This window comes from Meles meles, chromosome 18, assembly GCF_922984935.1.
Source record: "Meles meles chromosome 18, mMelMel3.1 paternal haplotype, whole genome shotgun sequence".
Taxonomy (NCBI): Eukaryota; Metazoa; Chordata; class Mammalia; order Carnivora; family Mustelidae; genus Meles; species Meles meles.
Window position 1 is genome coordinate 13,038,298 of NC_060083.1, and position 15,219 is coordinate 13,053,516.

The window sequence follows — 15,219 nt, forward strand, 5'->3', positions numbered from 1 at the left end:
TGGGAGTAGGTTTTCAGTTTCGGGGATGGGCCTGGGAGAACACTGGCCTGGGGAGGGCAAGTGGGGGAGACTCACCCTTCCCTATTGGAAGCGCCACTTCTCTCCCACTGGGGACCCCATGGAATCTTTTTGCTTCACAGCCCTAGGGCAATGTAAAGACACTCCTGGCCTAGAGTATGGGTCTGGCATCGAAGATTGAGGCTCAGGGCAAAGGAGGACAGCTTTGCCGTGAGGGTGTGACAGCTCCCTGAGCGCTGAGTGACATCCCACTTCACACAAGCACCAGGCCTCCCTCAGTGCGTCTCTTCCCTCTGCCGGGATTTGGGGAGCTGCTTCCTGATGGCACTCAGGAGAAGAATGAGGTGCAAACAAGTCACCTGAAGAGGGAGCAGGACAACAGCTGAAAGGACTGTCACCCCAAAAAACTCCTCAGTCCCGTATTTATTAGATACAAGATAACAACCAACAAAGGAGGAGGTTATACATTAGTCATGGGTCTTGTAGGCCAACCAGAAGGAATGGGAGTCCTATGTTGATCATAGTCTTGTAGGTCAACAGAGTAGGGTGTGCCTGGCCCAGCAGCATGGAATTTATAGTTGAGCAAGAGCACAGAAAGGGATTATTCTAACAGAAGGCTTTAATGAGGCCGGGGAGATAATGGAAAAGGGAAACAGGCAATGTTCCACCCTGAGCGACCAGGGCATCCCCAGCTGCTGGGCTCCAAGGACGTGTATCCTCCTCTCCACCGGAGGCCTGCTGCTAGTACAGGTTTTCTCAAGGTCATCCTCAAGCATGCTGCGTGACCAGTACCATTTCTCATTTATTTATTAAAATATTATTATTTTAATAAATTTAATTGTTATTATTAAAATATTATTTATTAAAATATCACCACTTGGTGATATTTTAAGCAGTCTATCATTCTGAGGGACGGTTACATTTCCTCCTTTTTGTTAATGCAGAAGCAGCAAAATCCGTTTGCAAGTTGTCGTACCGTTAGTCATCAGAAAGATTTCCGTGAGCATCTGAGGACTAAGCATAAAATGATTATAGCAATAAAAAGTGTCATCATTCCACCTATAATGCCAAGACCAGTGTTTTGATCCAAGCAAAGGAGTTTACCTCAGACAGAATATCATTAATCCTTTACGTGGAACTCACTCTTGGAACTGATTGTAAGAATACTGAGGAATGCCCTGAATAGTATCTTGAAGCTGTTTAATATCCACAGTGAAATTACCGCCATGATGACTGGTAATATGGGTCTGGGATGTATCACATAGCACAGCATGGCCTGGGACTTGAGCATAAGTAGAAGTACTTGACTGGATATTTAGACATGAGGAATGTGGCAAGTCGCTGGGTTTCAGTGATATTTCTGTATCCATCATATATTCTCTACTCAATTTTAGTTAATGTCTAAATCTGCACTCTCATTCTATCAGTCCTTTTTTTTTTTCCCTTGAGATTTGTTTAGATTGAGATCCACTGTTTCTTGGTCAAATAAATCATTTGAATTTTTTGTTTAATCATCAGTTAAAAGGGATTTTAACACTCCCTGGTGCAGGTCTCCTGTCTTCCTAAGAAAAATTTCAAAACACCCATCTGCCATATTAAATTGTTGATTTTATGTGAATTGCAACCCAGATTTCCTAATTTAAATGAGAATTGGTTGAAAAGCATTTTTTCATTTCATTTTTCTTTCAGTTTTTCATTTCATTTCATTTTTCATTTGCAAGTGGTCTGCTCTTTTGTTCATCCACTTGTTGTTCTGCTCTATTTCTCCCAGGATGTGCCTCTTAGCAGCCCACTTGGCAATAATAAGGGCTTCTCGTGGCCCTGGGGGAACATAGCAAACTACCCAAAGCCTCCCTAGGACAGAGCTGTGACAATGTAGATCCACGATCTGGACAACAGAGTGGTGTTTCCATTCACTGGGGCGGGACCTGCGGATCTGTGTGGTCTAAATTTGTTTAGGTCAGAAAGGGCATCTAACTGGGATCCTCATTTCCTAAAGAAAGGAAGGAGTTAAATCAATGGAACTAAGTCAGGAGGAGGAATTGAATGTGTATTAGTTGGCATTCTCCAGAGAAACAACTGACTGTTTATACCTACATCTCCATGTAATCTCTCTCTAGAGAGGGATTTATTAGAAACTGGCTCACACGGTTATGGCCCAGGCAGGAGAAGACCAATGTCCCAGCTCAAAGTCAGAGGGTTAGAAAGAGGGGCGTCTCCCTTACTCAGCCTTTTTGTTCTGGCTCAACCAGTTGGATGAGGCCCAGCAGCATTGGGGTGGCAATCTGTTTTACTGAGTAACCGATTCAAGTGTTAGTCTCATCCAGAAACACTCTCATAGGACCAGAGCAAAGTTTCATCCAATTGGGTACCTTGTGGCCCAGCGAAGCCAACACAAAAAATGAACCATCACAGCATATTCCACAAGAGTGAATGAAGCTTCTGGGTCACGGGGAAATGATACCAAATGAGGTCACAGAGGAAGAAAAGAGAGATTCCCATCTAGGAGGCCGTGCAAGTGCATTTGAGGACCTTTTAAGCGCTTTGAAATTTCATGGAGAGTTTTCTCCACATTTTCCATGTTCTAATCCTTGTGGCATTGTTGAGAGTACCTTCAAATCTGGCTCCTAGTTAATTAATTCCTCTGTATCTGCTTAGCCCTCTAGCTGAGTTTGTAATTTTAGTTATTTCATTAGTCAATTCTGGAAGTTTCGCCTGGGTTCCTTTCAAATGTCTGGACATTTTTGGTAATCTTTCATCTTGATGTCAATACATTCTTTTGAAAATATACAGAGCCTGTAATTTGCAGTATGTGGTCTTTGCAAGCTTTTCTTCTCCTTCTCCCACCCCTCCCCTCCCCTCCACTCCCTGCCCCCAGTCCCCTCCTCCTCCCCCACCTTCTTCTTTGGTTCACATTCTGCACTGTTGTCCCTCCCCTCCCTGCCCCCAGTCCCCTCCTCCTCCCCCACTTTCTTCTTTGGTTCACATTCTGCACTGTTGTATGGGTTCTGATTATTTCCTCAAAAGTTTTTCAATAGGAATATATTAATGCCTGGCTTTAAAGCATATTCCTGTAGAGTATACGTATTCCTCTCGGTACCTCCAATGGGAGTAGATGTAGTAAACTCACATTTTGGCTTAGATTTCTCAGTCCACACAGGCAATGTGGATTTCAGGCTATGAAAATTAATAAAGGGAATTTGTAAATAAAATGAATGGAAATCAATATTTAAAGGCTTAAGTGTTCATGTTAAAAATAACCATGTTTTGGGAGAGGAGTGGTTTCCCAGTGCATTTAAGGGGATGACCTTAAGCATCCCATCTTGCAACCTGGAGATCTTGTCTACTGGAAAAGAGCTCCAGAAAAAAATCTCTTCAAGCTCTTTGGAAAGGCCCATATCAGGTCTTGCTAACCAACCCTGTGCTGCCAAACTCCAGGGAAGAGGCTCTTGGAGTCACGTGGCACATTTGAGGAAATCTCCAGATTCTGTGGGACCTGCACACCATGCGGTGACCTAGAAGTTCAGATTTCCCAACATGAAGTGGATGGCACCTCAAGAGATAGCTTTGCCACGATGCCTGGGTGAGACCCATGTACCTTTTCTCACACTTGCTTCCTGTCTCCTTCACGGAAAGACAGTGCTCCATCCCACACTTACCAGACCCTTGCAGAAGGAGGCAGCATTATTGTTGTTGTTGTTAGGATTTTTCAGACACAGCCTCCTCATAATGCCATGACAAATCAAACTTTTCCCTTTTTTTTGCTGGAGGGCAGAAGTTCCTGAATCCACAAATGTCTTTCTTTCATCGGAACCACTAACAGACTCCGGATTCTTAGCCACATTCACGGTCTCCGCATTTGCGCACTTACAGGCTGTATTATTGGATAACACTGGCTTCTAAACAGTTCTTTGGGATAATACAATTCTAATGCAGCTGTGACATCTTGCTGTTTTGCAGATAGTTGTCCACCTGTTGTGTCGTGTCTATACCTGCGCTGCATCTTCCCGAGGGCACTCGGTTGATTCTCTGACGGGCTGCTTGCAGGGCCCACTACTCTGTTTTCATGGCTGTTTGAAGCAGGGGCTCCAGGAGGCATGCATGGCTCTGTCTGGGTTGGCCTCCACAGGGAGAACTGTTCTCTCCTAAGTCACAATAAGTGCCAAGGACTGTTTTCAGTTGGCTACTTTCTGACCTAGGGTCCTGATTTAGAACCACAATACAACTTGGAAGTTTCATGTGAATTTTTATTTTTCTTAAAGATTTTATTTATGTATTTATTTAAGAGAGGGAGAGAGAGCATATGCAGCAGGAGCAGCAGGCAGAGGGTGAGGGAGAAGCAGACTCTCCTGCTGAGCAGGGGACCCGATGTGGAACTCTGTCTGATCCCGGGACCCCACGATCATGACCTGAGCCGAAGGCACATGCTTACCTGACTGAGCCACCCAGGGGTCCTGGATTTATTTATTTGAGAGAGACTGCGTGTGTGAGCTCTTGAATAGAGGAAGGTACAGAGGGTAAGGGAGAGGGAGAGAGAATCCTGAGGTAAAGAAACATCACCCACGACAGAATGGGAACTACTTACTGACAGCAGGACAGTGAGTCGGGGGGCATCTCCATCCCCTGCATTTGGCAGAGAATCAAGTCAAAGGCAGGCAGAGGAGCAGGAAAGCTTCTGGGTGGTGAAAGGGGAAGGTCCGATGACAGGTTGTTGGGGTGGGGGAGCAGGACGGGAGCTGACAGAACAGGACTGTTCTATGTCATAGACCATATTCGAGGAGCATATCTGTTTCCCTCGTGGTCTCAAGTCCGGGGGTGTGTGTGCTAAGTTGGGAGCAAGAACAAGAAAAGCTATCTGGGGCCGATCGCTGCAGAGTTGTGGCTTGGCTTTCCAGGAGGGCCTCTGCAGAGCTTGTGGGTCCAGCCCTGCCTGGTTTCTTGGCAGATTTAGAATGTTCTGTAGACTGGAATCCCTCTCCTAAGCTGTCTTCAGACAACTGAACACCTTCTATGGATAGAGAAACTATATTCCATAACAACTATGATTAGTACTATACATAATAATTACAATAATGATCAATAATAATTATAATCACCTACATATCATTCAATGTATAAACATTAATATGTATGAAATTATATAATCGATATATCATGCTTATAGTATGTATGTAATTATACATATTTATAAGAATTATGATAACATAAGTGATAAACTACATTAAAACATAATAAAGTAATACATTAACAAAGTATTAAATAATAAAAATTTTATGATAAAAACGATTGACTCACTGGGAGCCAGAGATGCTCCTTTTCCTTACTGTGAGCTGCTCCCAATGCTTTAGACTGCCAGGTGTCTGATCTCCAGATAACTGAGTGTTTCTGTACACGGATTATCAGTGTTTTAGAGCACTTTGAGCAAGGGACCACCACCTGCATGACCAGACTATGATCTGCTTTGTGTGGGCCCCACAAACTCTGGCAAGGCCCTTCTGTTGTCAAAGGTCTTCAGTGAAAGCCCTGAGAATTTGATCTCAACATGGAAAATTGTGTGATGAAAAATAAATGCACAGAGGCATGAAGGACAATGTGGGGTTGACAAAACAGATTTTAGTATTTAAAAGCACTGTTATTCTAGAATGCCATCTTGAGGGGTGCCTGGCTGGCTCAGTGGGTATAGCATGCGCCTCTTGATCTGGGGGTCATGAGTTCAAGCCCCACATTGGGCATAGAGATTACTTAAAAACATGCCATCTTGAACGTAAAAGAGCTTGAAGAGGCTGATAATATCTGGAAATACTCCCAAGGATCTCAAGGGATCTGGAAATGCTAGAAAAGGACTGCAGCTCAGCTCTTCAGCACCCACTGTATCCTTTTTACTTTTGCACATCATCAAGACAAGCCATCTGCTCACTCAGTACAAGAGACCAAAAGCTACTTTGAGTCTGAAACAGTTGCATGTGGAAAACGCTAGATCCTCATCCTTACTTGCTGGATGACTTGCATGTCCTGCAAGACAGCTTCTCTCAGCTGATGAATTCGTTAGAAGGAAAAGACAGGTGCCAGGCTGTGAGAAGATGAAATCTGATCAACACAATCATTTCCCAAAGGCCTTGAACCTATCGTGTTCTTTTCTCTTTGCTATTTTATTTTGGCATCAAGACTATAATAGCTCCAGTATTCCTCGAGTTATCTCAGACTCTCCTTTCCAGACAAGTGAATATTCTGTAACTCGGGAGAACGATCATTGGCATTCATATCACGCACACACAACTGAGAGAGAATGGATTCTCTATTTACCATTGGATTGTCTGTTCATCCTCAAAGCCTGCCTCCTCCTCCTGTTCTGTCTCCTCTATATTCTGTGTGAACGTGGATGGAATTCATAGCTCAGGGAACTCAATCCTTTGTGAAGAACTCAGCCTGGGTCTGTGTGCAGAGTGTTGGGTCACTGGTACTTTCTCCAAGATCTCTATCAGTTCCAAGATCTGGGGATTTTATTTTAGTGTGTGTGTGTGTGTGTGTTTGTGTGTGGTGTTTGTTTGTTTGTTTGTTGTATACTGGCCTTATATGTTGGGGAAAAAATAAGTACCCAAAACTTCAGATACTCTCTTTAACAGAAAGGAGTAACCTGCCATAGTAAAATTAACCTAAAAATTTAAAAACAACATGTATGTTTCTTTGATGACATCTGAAGCCTCATTCCACTCTTAAGAGCAAAGACATTGTTTTAGTTTTGGAGAGGAATTAGATGAAATTTAGGCACAGTGCAGGCATCACTAATTACTATTCTATCATTTTCAAATATTTTTAATGGAAGATTACTGTTTAAAATCAAGATACACCATAACATAGTTATATTCTCCTAAAAGTCTTAAGTGTTTGAAAAAAAGAAAGCAATTTTCAGGTAATAGATACAAAATTTTAAAACCAGCCAAAGAAGTATAGTTTATAATGCTAAATGCAAACTGACATGGATTTCACAAGATAACAAAGCCAGAATCATCTGTATATTCATCCATTAACTGCTCATGTGTCTTGATGAGCTCGCCAGCCTGCACCAGCCGTAAAGATACAACCTCAGCCACAGACAGAGCCTTGGAAAATTTGTCCACGGGACTCTGGGCCAGGGATATCCGTCAGGTGAAGGATAGGCTCTCCCAGGCACCTCCCGGCCCACACTGGGCTGGTTCTGGGCACCAGAGTGGAGCTGAAAATTTCACCAGGGGCACGCTGCCTGGACTCTTCTCAGCCAGTGTGAGCGCTGCCGGTCTCATGAGTACGATTCAGAAATATCCGTGGACAAAAACCCATCCTTCCTTTGTGGTTCTCAGTCCATTGGACACCCTTTGTGGATAGAGAAACTATTCAAAAAATGTAACAGTGGGGCACCTGGGTGGCCCGGTCTGTTAAGCATCAGCCTCCTACTCAGGTCATGATCCCAGGGTCCTGGGACTGAGTCCCGAGTTGGGCTCCCTGCTCAGCGGGAAGTCTGCTTCTCCTTCCCACCACTCATGTTCTCTCTCTCTAATACATAAATAAAATATTAAATAATAATTATAATAATAATTAATAGGTCAACTAATCTTCAACAAAGCAGGAAAGATTATCCAATGGAAAGAAAGATAGTCTCTCTGACAAATGGTATTGGAAAAATTGGACAGCCACATGCAGAAGAATGAAACTGGACCATTTCCTTTCAGCAGACACAAAAATGACTCAAAATGGATGAAAGCCCTAAATGGGAGACAGGAATCCATCCAAATCCTGGAGCAGAACACAGGCAGCAACCTCGGTGACCTCGACTGCAGCAACTTCTTTCTAGACACGTCTCCAAAGGCAGGGAAGGAAAGGCAAACCTGAACCACTGGGACTTCATCCAGATAAAAAAGCTTTTGCACAACAAAGGAAACCGCTGGGACAGAATGGGAGAAGGTATGTGCAAATGAAAAATCAGATAAAGGGCTCGTATCCAAAATTTATAAAGAACATGTCAAACTCAACACCCAAAGAACAAATAATCCAATCAAAAAATGGGCAGAAGACAGGAACAAACATTTTGCCCAATATGACATCCAGATGGCCAACAGACGTATGAAAAGAAAAATACTACACATCACTCAGGATCAGGGAAATACAAATCAAAACCACAATGAGATGACCACCTCACACCAGTAAGAAGGGCTACAGTGAGCCAGTCAGGAAAGGACAGATGTCGGAGAGGATGGGGAGAAAGGGGAGTCCTCCTCCACTGTCGGCTGGAGTGCAAGCTGGAGCAGCCGCTCTGGAAAACCATATGGAGGTTCCTCAGAAAGTTGAAAATAGAGCTACCATTTATATTTTAGTCTAGGAACAATTTTGCCTTGATTTGAACTCCCACCATTTTTTTGAAAAGACTTTTCTTTCCTTGATGAAAATTACCCTATGCTGTGAATTTATTTATTCAATCAGTAATCTGTTTCATTGATCTGCATCTTTCTGTAAGTCGGGGCACCACTTTCTGATTTCTGGAATCTTCACAAGTCTTCAAATCAGGATATTTAAATTCTCTACATTTGTTTTTTTCTTTTTTTTAATTGCTTTCACTATTTTAGGTCATTTGAATTTCTGTATAAATTTAGGAATAAACTTGCCAATTTCTGTACAAACCTGTTGCTGTTTTTCACTGTGATTGCCTTGAATCTGCCTATTAATTTGTAGACAAGTGACAACCAATCCGTACTGAGGCTTGCCGACCCGCCTATCATCTCTGTGTAAAAATATTCTGTTGATTTCGGGAGAGGTCTTGTACTTAGTCCATTACATTTAGTCTAAAATGTGTAACATTGTGTGATGCTAATATAAATGAAATTATATCTTGTTTTCTGATTGTTTATGGGTCGAATACTCATTTATTTCACCCTTGTGACCTTACTCAACTTTCTTATTTGTTCCACCAGGTCTCTGCAAATCACTTACATACACTGTATAACTAGGTTTGGCATCCGCAAGTACAGATATTTATTTCAGACATATCTGCCTTTCGTATGTAAACAAAACAAAACATTATCTTCAAGTACATGGTGCCCTGAGGATTTAACAAAGGTTAACTAGTCAGAAGCTCACGAACTCCAGAGCATGATTTTCTAATTAAGAAATGGTCAGGATGCCCTAATAAGATACTACTTCCTCCTTTAAAAGTGACAGCCGGTCCCAGGACATAAAATCTTCTCTTATCTGTATATCGCCTTTCTAACTTTTTTCCAAGTTAACACCTTTTTCTGGAGCAATTTTACTTTTCTTGTTTTCAGCTAGAATATGTTACCGTTATGGCAGCGGCACTGATCTTCCCTAAGGCAGAGCACCCTCCCTGGTCCCCAGGCACTGAGCAGTGGGTGAGGAGAAACGCTGCCAAGTTCCCATACTCGCCTGCATGTCCGCACAAGTGCCACTATGTACTGGTGGACAACGCATCCATGGAATCAGGAACACCCAAATGCTACTAAGAATTGTTGGATGGGAATTATGGGAACTTGTTTTCTTTTTCCTTCCTTCCTTCTTTCCTTCCTTCTTTCCTCCTTTCCTTTCCTCCCCCTTCCTTCCTTCCTTTCTCTCTCTCTCTCTCTCTCTTTTCCTTCCTTCCTTCCTACCTTCCTCCTCCCCTTTGCATCTCCTTCCTTCCTTTCTGGTTCTTTCTCTCTCTCTCTCTTTTCCTTCCTTCCTTCCTTCCTTCCTTCCTTCCTTCCTTCCTTCCTCTCTCTCTTTCTCTTTCTTTCCCCTCCCTTCCTTCCTTCCTACCTTCTGCTCCCTCTTTGTTTCTCCTTTCGTTCTTCCTGGTTCTTTCTCTCTCTCTCTCTTTTCCTTCCTTCCTTCCTTCCTTCCTTCCTTTCTCCCTCCCACCTTCTCTTCCCTCCCTCTTCTTTCCCTCCTTCCTTCCTTCCTTTTCCCCCCATCCCATGTCCTTCAAATTAGCCATAATGAAGAATGCACTATTTTTAAACCATGAAATCAAAACTTTGTTTATAAGAAGAAGCTTATGAGAAAGTTTACAGTTGTTGATTTTCAAGGATAGTTATTTTATAAAGCCGAGAAATGCAAGGCTTTGGAGGTTCCTTTTTGAACTGCACTTTTAAAGAAGAGAAAACCTCTACTTTTCAGTTATGCTACTTGGTACCATTGTATCTCTCTTTTATTATCCAATTAGAACCATCTTTATAGTCATCAAGAGTTCATCAGCAGAAACCTTAGATTATTTATGCTGAAGGGTTTTCAAGCAATAAGTAAATTAATGTGTATGATTTGGAGGTTTGTTTGCATATAAAATTTCTGGCAGAGTTTTTATTAATATTAAACTGAAATGAAGAAAAATCATATCCCATGCCATTTCATTAGTAATGCTCTCTGATTTAAATTTTACCTGAATATTTTTTGGCATCTGAGTGGCTTGTATGGTTAGGTGTCTGCCTTCAGCTCAGGTCATGATCCCAGGGTCCTGGGATTGAATGCTGAGTCAGGCTTCTAGCTCAGTGGGGAACCTGATTCTCCCTCTCCCTTTGCCTACTACTCAGTCTGCTTGTGCACTCTCTCTCTCTGTCAAATAAATAAATAAAACTTCTTAAAAATTAAAAAGAAAATAAAAATAAATTATATCTAAATATTTAATATATTTGTATTATTATACTTCATATATTATTTTTATATAATTATTATACTGTTTATATTATTAATATTTAGTGTTATATTTATTTACATATGTGAGATAAGCAAAATCTATGCAATTTTTATTTTAAACATGACAATAGAAACTTGTAATAAAATTTCTACCTTGAATTCCTAGCTTGCATACATGTTATTTGGTCTAAGAAATTAAATACTTTCATGGATTCCCAAAAGTCAATTCATTGCAAACATTAATTTTAAAAGATAGAATACCTTTTGCGTTGTATCTTATCATATAAAAACCTTCTAATAGTTTTCATGTTTAGAATTACATTGATGAAGATCGGTTTATTTGGGATATGAGAGAGGTAGAATGGCTTCCTGGAACTCATGAAAATATACATGACTTCTTTACAGAAGAACTGTACTTCTCTCCCATGCGTAGACTAATGGTTTCTTTTGTTCCTTTCACTTGGTTGTAAGTCCTTTAAAATCTGATTCATTAAACCCTTCTTCTGTTTGGGTAACACTTTTAAGGAGGCACACTGCTGGTTTCAGATGGTTTGCACATCATCCTGTCCAACTGGGCATGAGTAGAAGCAGGCAGTAAAGGGTAAATCTGGCTTCATGGCAGGGAGTTTAAGTAAGACACCTCTGGGTTTTTAGCTCACTGCCGGTGTAAGTCAACCACTTGACCTAAATGCCACCAAACTTAGAGTTCAGTAACTGTTGTTGCATCTAGGTGCCAAAATCAACACTTAGAGAACCACCAACGAAATTGTGGTCTGGACACACCGAGGTGATGATGATGTATGATCCGATGGTAAAATGAACTAGAAATGTTTGTTTTAAGAAATGAATGCCTTAAAGGGGGATTAGCAGCTGCCTTTAAATGTTCAGTGTCAAAATGTGAAACTAGTTCAAACGGCAGACCTGAGATGGACCTACAAAACCCACATAAATAATGGACTAAGTCTCATGCAGTGGGTTCTCTCCCTGGGTACCCCACGGGCCACTGTGAAGGTAGTGTCGCAGTTCGCTCTTAGCCGTGGTGGCTGATCTGATTTTCCTCTTTTGCCTAGATGGGCATGACCTCACTCTACCAGGGAAGAGATTGAGGCACCTGCTGGCCTGGAACCTACTGGGATGAAAACCAGGCTAAAGCATCCAAGAGTCTGTAAGTCTTACTTTTGTTTTTCTTTTATTTTTAAATTTTAATTCCCATATAACTGAAAGACAGTATTACATCAGTTTCAGGTGTATAATACAGTGATTCAGTACTTCCGTAATCAACCAGGGCTCATCCGGCTGGGCGCACTCCTTCATCCCCATCCTTATTTCCCCCACCCCCTCGCCTTTTGGAACCATGGGTCTGTTCAGTCATGTAACTTTCAGAGGACATTATGAGGAAGCATGAATTCACTGCCCCTCTGGAAAATACAAAGATTATTTATTTATTTATGATGTACTTACAATTTATCCTATCATTACAAAAATACATGACACGGAACACCAAGTCTCATTTTTTTAATTGTCAGTCATCAGGGTTTCCTCGAAAATAAAAAGCAGTGACACAAAGTGAATCATACCTTTAAAAATGCCATTCAAGTAATAACCCAAAGAAGAGATTGTGTTGAGTTTTTAATGACTAGAAGTGAGGTTCAGGACAGCCTTTAGCAGCTCACAGAACTCTTCCTCTTTCCTCTTTGAGGTAGAGTTGGTTGACTGTAGATTGGTGCTGGTGGTAGGCACAATGTTCAAGAAGAAAAAAATACTTAAAATGTTAAAGACCACCATTATGATTATAATTTTATAATCATATATAATCATAATGATTATAAATTTATTAATTTAGGATCATGCAGGGACAGATCGTGGATCAGGATTTACAAAATTGATTCAGTTCCATGAGTGAAGACCTCAGTCCTTTGTGATTTCTCTTTTCCCATTCTACTTCCTTCCACTCCTTATTTTCTATTTCTTTTAAGCAATGGTCACAATTCTCACACAGGTATATTTATTCCCAGGGGATTAAGTAAGAACGAAGGTGCTTCGTACATATTCTCTACATAAATATAACATCCTCAGTAGGTTTCTCAAACTATTTCAAGAAAATACTATTTTCTTGATTTTGTCCAAATTATGTGACAGTGACTTCAGCAGGACACTGGAATAGGAAGCCTTCAACTGATTCTCCTTACCTCCCTTCCCCCCACACACTGGGGTTTAGCAGCAACACACACAAACCAGTTCTCTTTGTGAGAAATCCAGGATCTAGTTGAAACACCCCGCATCCTGGGCAAGTGTGAGCACCCATCACCACCACCGACCATGCTATAGGGAACTGAGAAAGGAACTTCAGTGCCCAGCTAAGCCCTGAGGAGTCACAGAGGAGCACTGACTTAGTGCTGCAGATTTTCTAGCTTTTTCCCAAGAGAAGCTTCTGTCTTGCCTGCCTGGAGAGCTGTGCAGGCTGCCATACCCTCATTCCCGCAAGGGACTGTCCAGAGCCAGGTGATGGTTTGAACTAGCATGCAAGTGTAGGGGAGGAAAGCTTTTCCCTTCTTCTCCTCTATGTTTCCTTGGCTGGCATAATAATTAAATTAGCATAACGGATTAACGGAAAAAATCACATTTAATTTCATGCGGACAAGAGTTCATAGAAATATGAGACTCAAGGAAGTAACCAAAAGAGGCAGCTTTCATGTGTTTTAGACAAGGAGACAATAAATTTGTAGAGAATTGACAAGACAAAGGGGTTTAGGCTTGGGGTAGTAAATTAATGAAGAAGGAACAAGATTTGTTTGCACAGCCTTCTCAGCCCTAAATTCCCTATCTCTGGTGATAAGGATGTCTCTCTTCCTCCTGGTACAAGAGGGTACCTTTCCCGTAGGGAATTTGTTTTCTGCTTTCAGAAGGACAAAAGAAGCCAGAGTGTTCTTCTTGTACTTAACCACTTTAGTTCAAAATCATCAAAATAAGGAGCGCCTGGGTGGCTCAGTCAGTTAAATTCTGCTTTCAGCTCAGGTCATGATCTTAGGGTCCTGGGATGGAGCCCCAAGTCAGGCTGCCTGCTCCGCGGGGGAGTCTGCTTCTCCCTCTACCTCTGCCTGCCATTCTGCTGGCTTGTGCTCTCTCTGTCTCTCTGTCAAATAAATTAATAAACAAATTACTCAATTAATTAATTAAATTAATTTATTAATTAAATCATTTTAATTTTTTAAATTAAATTAATTAAACTCAATTAATTAATTAAATCTTTAAAAAAAAACAAAAAACTCCAAACAATCGTATACAAAGTGGCATATTTTGGGGTGGCACATTGTCCCCCCCCCCTTTGCAGACAGTTCCCACACTCTGGTCCCCATCTCGGCGCACGGTGAGAAGGAGATGAACCCCAGCCCCCAGCATCTTCTTGAGGAGGGAAAGATTGTACCACACGCCCAGTGTCCCAGCTTTTCTGGGGTTGCCCAAAAGGCTAGCTTCTGTCTGAGTGCTAGCAGGACTGAGCCCCAGCATACTCCAGCTGCCCGCAGGTCAGTGGCAAGGGCAGCTGTCACACTGAGCACACAGCTGGTCTCCACAGCGCCTCCTCCTGGTTCAGCGAAGAGTAAACAGGTGAAAAATCCCACACCTGTGCTTAGTCCTAGAGGGGAATTCCTTAGACAGGGGTCCCAACAATCCAGCTATAAGGGGGCTCCAGAGGATCTAGTTCTAGGCACTAACAGAAGCCAGCAGAGTGCAGACACCTGGATACCTGTCGAAGGAAGTCCTGCCGTCTGTATCAGTATGGGTGAACCCGCAGGGTTCAGTGAAATAAGTCAGTGACCAAAAGACAAACACCGCACGATTCCACTTATATGAGGTATCAACAACAGCCAAGCGCATAGAAACTAAGGGTAGAATTGGTTGCCAGGGGCTGAGAAGAGGAAAGAGGAGTTGCTCTCCAATGGGCAGAGTCTCAGTTATGTCAGAAGAATAAATTCCAGGTCCCTGGCGTGCAGCATCCTGCTCACAGTTCACAGTTATCTACTGTACACTTAAAACCTGCTACAGGTTCTTACCACAATGAAACAAAATAGAATAAAACAACTGATGAATCCCTGAACTTCACCTCTGAAACTAATAATACTATATGTTAAATTCATTGAGTTTAAATAAAAATGAATTAAAAAGCACTAAAAAAGAGTAAGATAAAAGAAAATGAAAAAAAAATAGTATAAATAAGTAAAATAAACCAAACTCTGGGTGCCTGGGTGGCTCAAGCATCTGCCTTCGGTCATGATCCCATGGTCCTGGGATCCAGCCCAGCATCACTCTCCCTGCTCAGTGGGGAGCCTGTGTCCCCTTCTCCCACTTGCCCTGCTTGTGTTCCCTCTCTTGCTGTCTCTCTCTCTGTCCAATAGATAAATAAAAATCTTTAAAAAACTTTTAAAATTTTTTAAAAAATTTTAAAAACTCAAGAAACTGATACTAGGCTAATAAGTGTCAAACTGGCAATTTGATTCATTTGTTCAAATGTAAAAAGTAAATTATAATGTAAATCATTTTCAGTTAGTA

At 41.7% G+C, this 15,219-nt stretch overlaps 1 pseudogene; it reads left to right on the forward strand.

Moving 5' to 3' along the window:
* The first annotated feature begins 677 nt into the window (after positions 1 to 677).
* Positions 678 to 6,102, forward strand: LOC123929993 (annotated as a pseudogene).
* The last annotated feature ends 9,117 nt before the right edge of the window (positions 6,103 to 15,219 follow it).